The sequence below is a fragment of the Hyla sarda genome, chromosome 12, assembly GCF_029499605.1.
Source record: "Hyla sarda isolate aHylSar1 chromosome 12, aHylSar1.hap1, whole genome shotgun sequence".
Taxonomy (NCBI): Eukaryota; Metazoa; Chordata; class Amphibia; order Anura; family Hylidae; genus Hyla; species Hyla sarda.
In genome coordinates, this window is record NC_079200.1 from 61,542,481 (window position 1) to 61,548,234 (window position 5,754).

Genomic DNA, 5,754 nt, shown 5'->3' on the forward strand with positions numbered 1-5,754 from the left:
GACTGGAGAGGAAATATCCTCATATTCACAAATATCGTCACTAAAATTAGATAGGTAGATAGATAGTGCCGTTATACGCGAATATGACATGACAATATTCAAAATGAAAAATGGCATAGACCCATTATCACTTCTGTATAGACCAAGAATATTAGGAGATAGATAGATAGATGGATATGAGGTAGATAGATATGAGATAGATATGAGATAGATATGAGATAGATATGAGATAGATATGAAATAGATGGAAAGATAATATAGACAGGTAGATAGTTATCTGCATGCTCATTTCCGCAAAGCGAAAATAACCGTGAATATTTCGAATATGCAAAGTTCGCGAATATAGGACGAATATTTGTCCATATATTCGTGAAATATCGCGAATTCGAATGTGGCATATGCCGCCAGTCATTAGTCACCACTCCCTGATGCACAAAAGGTCTCATCGGGGCAGCCATTGAGCTGATTCCTCAGAACCCTGGTACACCTGCCCCCTCCATGCAGTGTCCATCCCCATCAGTCCCACACCAGTGTTCCCCGTACACTGTTATTAACTGATATCAACAGATACTACACTTGATCTTAGCCAAAAGGCCGAGAAGCGACACCCAAAAGGGCTACCGTATTAGGTGTGGGATTTGGACACCCAATTTCCTTGGGCTGCTCACTTCTGTCATTGATGTCAGTCATGGTGGGTGGTTGACAATATCAGTGTGAGAAGAAACCTATAAAACACAGAGAGAACATACTCCATGTAGATGTTGTTTGATCTAAGGCTAAAACCCCAGACCTGGAAGGGAACATTGCTAACAACTAAGCTACGACACTGCCATGCTAATAACTATAACAATAATTTAAGGGACAGCATTTCTTACTTGTTAATTGTTTCTTATGCCTTTATCTAAGTTCCTCTGGACCTGTAAGTGATTGATTCTAATAATCCTTTGATTAGATAACATATAGAACCAGCAAAATGATTCATTCATGGACCTGTCCTCTACAATGCCCTGACAAAAACCTCAAAAGTAGATGCCTTGCCCACCTTAGCCAAAAAAACCTGTCTGTTTGAGAGCTGACACTTTAATAGGCAATTATTAATGCCTGCATTTTATTCCATTCTACTGTTGAGTGGTTAAGATAAAAGATTTTTGTTGTAGTGGTATGTATGTGAAATATTGATTTTAGATTTCTTTTCTTCCCAAACAAAGCGGATATACATCCAATATCTTTGATTAATATCTCTAGAGGCTCATATCCAGCAAGATAAGACGAGGAACAACAGGCAAAAACATGAGAAGCCGTTGACTCAAGGAGTTTCTTTATACATGAATTGAGATAAGAGTAGAAAATCCTGGTAGATATCAGTATGAGCAAGCAGGACGGGGAGCTCCCAGCAGGAAGAGGACAAGAAGCCATATTTAAGGCTACGTGACAATTTTGGAGTTTTATCATTAGGCTTTTGTGTAAAATTTTACAAAAAAGGAAGAGCATTTCTATGGCGAGAAAGGTGTTTGCCATCAGAGGTATCTCTATTTGTCATCAATGCTATATGAAATATCTAGTGGTTACAAAGGATTGGACATGGTAAAATCTATTCAATCTGATTCCTCTTTCCCTGATAAAATTATAGGCTTGGCCAATTTTTATCTAACGAGAAGGATGAGTGGAGTAGTCAAGGCCAGCTTAGGGTAGTAGTCCTTCTAGCAAATTCTATAGTAATGATACCAGGTGTGTCTCCCATTGAGCCCGTGCATCTTTTTTTAACTGTGGGTCTAGTGCAATTTAAGTCTTTTGACCCCTGAATACATTTGGTGAGGTGTCTGGAAGTGCACCTGTAATTGTAGTTGCAGCCGAAATAGTCCAGACACAAATGTAACTTGAAGACAGAATGTAACTTTATTGAAATCCTCTGTGCAGCATCCAAACAACAGTCTTCTTATGGCACAGGGTTGTCAATTACAAGACTTCAGAGTGAACGTATGGAGATTCGTCAAGTTTAAGATACTTTATAAGCAGGTATACTGACTGGAAGTCTTAGATATACTTTTATGTATGTTTTGTGTTGCTATTGAAGATGCATAGTCCAAATAGGTAATACTGTAATGGCTTTCCTGTTACCTGAAAAGAAGACTTACTGAGATAACACTGGCCACTAGATTTCATAAAACGGGCAACAACAGCTCCCAACGGCTCCAATTTACTATTATGGGGTCTTTCGGGCGCCGTTGTTTTTTGACGGAAGTAGTGGGAGAAAAAGACGTTGCATGATGTTTTGTTCTCCCGCTATTCTCCTGCATGTCACAACGGCAGTGTGAAAGAAGCCCAACCTTCAGCATCTGCTGTTGGGGTACGGCTTAAAAGCCCTGTACACATCAAATGGCCGGCTGAACCCACCAAAATCATTGGCTATGGCCAATTTTAATCTAATCTGTATGGCCAACTTTAGAAAAAAGTGTATGTATAATTTAATAAAGCTTTTTCATAAACTTTTGCTCTATGCCTTACCACAATTAATTCATGAGCAAATAGGGCTCCAATGTACATTGTACCCCTATGCATTACATGGACACCTAAAGGGGTACTCAGCTGCTAGACATCTTATCCCCTATCTAAAGGAAAGCGGATAAGATGTCTGATAGCGGGGGTCCCACTGCTGGAGCCCCCGTGATCTCCCATAGCACCCGGCATTCTAAACAAAAGCCGGGTTCCTGCAGCAGTGGTTGTGAAATCATGGCCTTGCCCCTTGTGAAGTCATGCCACGCCCCATCCTTTCATGTCTATGGGAAGGGGCGTGTCAGCTGACACGCCCCTTCCCATAGACATGAATGGAGGGGGTGTAACGTGGGGGTGATATAAATGGAGACGGTGTGGCGTGACATTATGAGGGGGCATGGGCGCAACATCACGATTACGGCCTTCAACTGCAAGCATTCTGAACAAAATGTCCAGAACACTGGAGCACCGGAGTACCCCTTTAATGAGTGCCATAACATGCCCCATAAAGAAAGGTGTGTTGCTGTGCAGCTGCATGTCCAATCTTGGTGGGGCAAAGCAGTGGTTAACACCTCAGCTAGGTAAAAATGGGTCATCCAATGGGTCAGGAACAATAGTTTATTTAGGGTTCAGAGGGACACAGGAATTAAAACAGGCTACCTGGTGACATCATCAGACCTCACCATTGCCAGGGTAACAAAACTAATTTTGGGACCAGAGAAACGCTTTCAAGAAGTTTCTTTGGATGACTTGAATTTTCACAGAGACATAAGAAATGTATAGGTCGATAAAATAAGGATGTTTTGATCCTAAGGCTGGATTGTGAAAATTACCTAAGAAAATAATGTACATTCCATTTTCACACAATCAATACATTGGCAATCACGGCTACTATTGCAGTCCTTCCATTAAATGGAGCAGTAGTAAAGACGTGATTTCTTTCTTATCCATCCTCAAAATTAATCTTTCAGGAGATTTTCATTTTGCTAAGTGTTAACTAGGTAAAGATGCCACAAGACAAGCCGGCGAAATGTCAGGTAGGCTATTAAAGGGGTACTCCACTGGAAAACTATTTTTATTTTAAATTAACTGGAGCCAGAAAGTTAATCAGATTTGTAAATTAATTCAAAAATCTTAATCCTTCCAGTACTTTTCAGCTGCTGTATGCTCCATAGGAAGGTCTTTTCTTTTTTAATTTATTTTCTGTCTGACCACAGTGCTCTCTGCTGACACCTCTGTCCATGTCAGGAACTGTCCAGAGCAGGAGAGGTTTGCGATAAGGATTTGCTTGTACTGTTGACAGTTCCTGACACGGACAGAGGTGTCAGCAGAGAGCACTGTGGTCAGACTGAAAAGAACAACTCAACTTACTCTGTAGTATACAGCAGCTGATAAGTACTGGAAGAATTAACATTTTTAAATAGAATTAATTTACAAATCTATAATAAATACAACACCGGCGCACTAGATGTATAATTAAGCAGCCTTGATACAACGGAGTGAATCCCTGTTTTTTCACTCTAGAAAGGGGGTTATTTAGACAATAGTATTGTGCATCGGCACTATAGAAGGACCTAAACTGTATGGCACTTACTTAGAGTTCATGTAGAGTTCACCGGTAAAGCGCAGCTTCACGTCAAGCTTGCGGTTCTTTGTCTTCTACTTGTCTGTTGTGGTCCCGGATAACTGGCAGAACCTAGGTAAAGTCCTGTAACGTGTGCTGAGTTCCGTGATGACAGGGAGCCAAACACCTGGCCAGAAGCGTCTCACCGACTAGCTTCCCTGGTAATACAATGTTATGCCGTGACCCAATAAAACTGCTAGTGATGTCACTACTGCAAGCGCTTAGGGCCAAGAAAGGATCTTACGTGTTTCAGAAAGTACGCTTTCCTTACTCAAAGATTTTTGGCCCTAAGCGCTTGCAGTAGTGACATCACTAGCAGTTTTATTGGGTCACGGCATAACATTATATTACCAGGGAAGCTAGCCGGTGAGACGCTTCCGGCCGGGGCAGTTCTCCCGGCGTTTGGCTCCCTGTCATCACGGAACTCTGCACACGTTACAGGACTTTACCTAGGTTCTGCCAGTTATCAGGGACCACAACAGAGAAGTAGAAGTCAAAGAACCGCAAGCTTGACGTGAACCTGCGCTTTACCGGTGAACTCTACATGAACTCTAAGTAAGTGCCATACAGTTTAGGTCCTTCTATAGCGCCAATGCACAATACTATTGTTTTAATTTACAAATCTGTTTAACTTTCTGGCACCAGTTTATTAAAAAAATATATATTTGTTTTTCACCGGAGTACCCCTTTTTAACTTGTGTTTTAAATTACAGTGACCACAAGAAGAGCTACATCATAGATCCCTGGTAGATTAAGTTCACCACTATAGCAGCTAGCATCATTGATTGATCGGAGCAGTCATATTATAGATCAACTCATGCATTATAAACAGAGGTATAACTTATAGCTTCAGGACCCCAATGCAAAATCTGTAACAGGGTCCCATGTCTTTAATGTACCATTCATAATACTTGTGTTTTCTTACAGTGCAGAGGTGCCTTTGGACCCCATTAGGCACCAGGGCCCCGTGTGACTTCTACCTTTGCACCCCCATAGTTACGCCCCTGATTTTAACCTATGTACCAGCCAATTTTAATATTATACATGAGATTATTGATGAACATTCAGCGCTGATGCACAATCACTGCATAACTAAACATTATACCACATGCATAGCTAAAACTGAAGTGTATTTGCCAAAAGTTAGTGGATACAAATCGGCATAAGAATCTTTGATGCATTAGATGTTTCCATTTGGAACATATTTGTTTGCATTTGAGTTTTCTTTACTATGTCTACAATTGAAGCATTGTAATATCTCACTGGGATTTTCAACAACTTAGTTACCCTCTTCACTGTTTATTATAGGATTTTAAGTAATTAATAAAGGTTATTTTTAATCAACTTTTAAGTCAGTAGTGCCAGAAAGTTAAACAGTTTTGTAAATTACTTCTATTAAAAAAATCTTAATCCTTCCAGGACTTATTAGTTGCTGAATACTACAGAGGAAATTCTTTTCTTTTTGAAATGCATTGCTCTCTGCTGGCATCAGGAGCACAGTGCTCTCTGCTGACATCTCTGTCCATTTTAGGAACTGTCCAAAGCAGCATATGTTTGCTATGGGGAATTTCTCCTACACTGGACAGTTCCTAAAATGGACAGAGGTGTCAACAGAGAGCCATGTGCTTGTGATTCAG

The 5,754-nt window shown here is 40.6% G+C and overlaps 1 pseudogene; it reads right to left on the reverse strand.

Annotated features, from left to right (window-relative positions):
- Nucleotides 1-528: 528 nt before the first annotated feature.
- On the reverse strand, nt 529-606 carry LOC130297199 (U2 spliceosomal RNA; annotated as a pseudogene).
- Between the last annotated feature and the right edge of the window lie 5,148 nt (nt 607-5,754).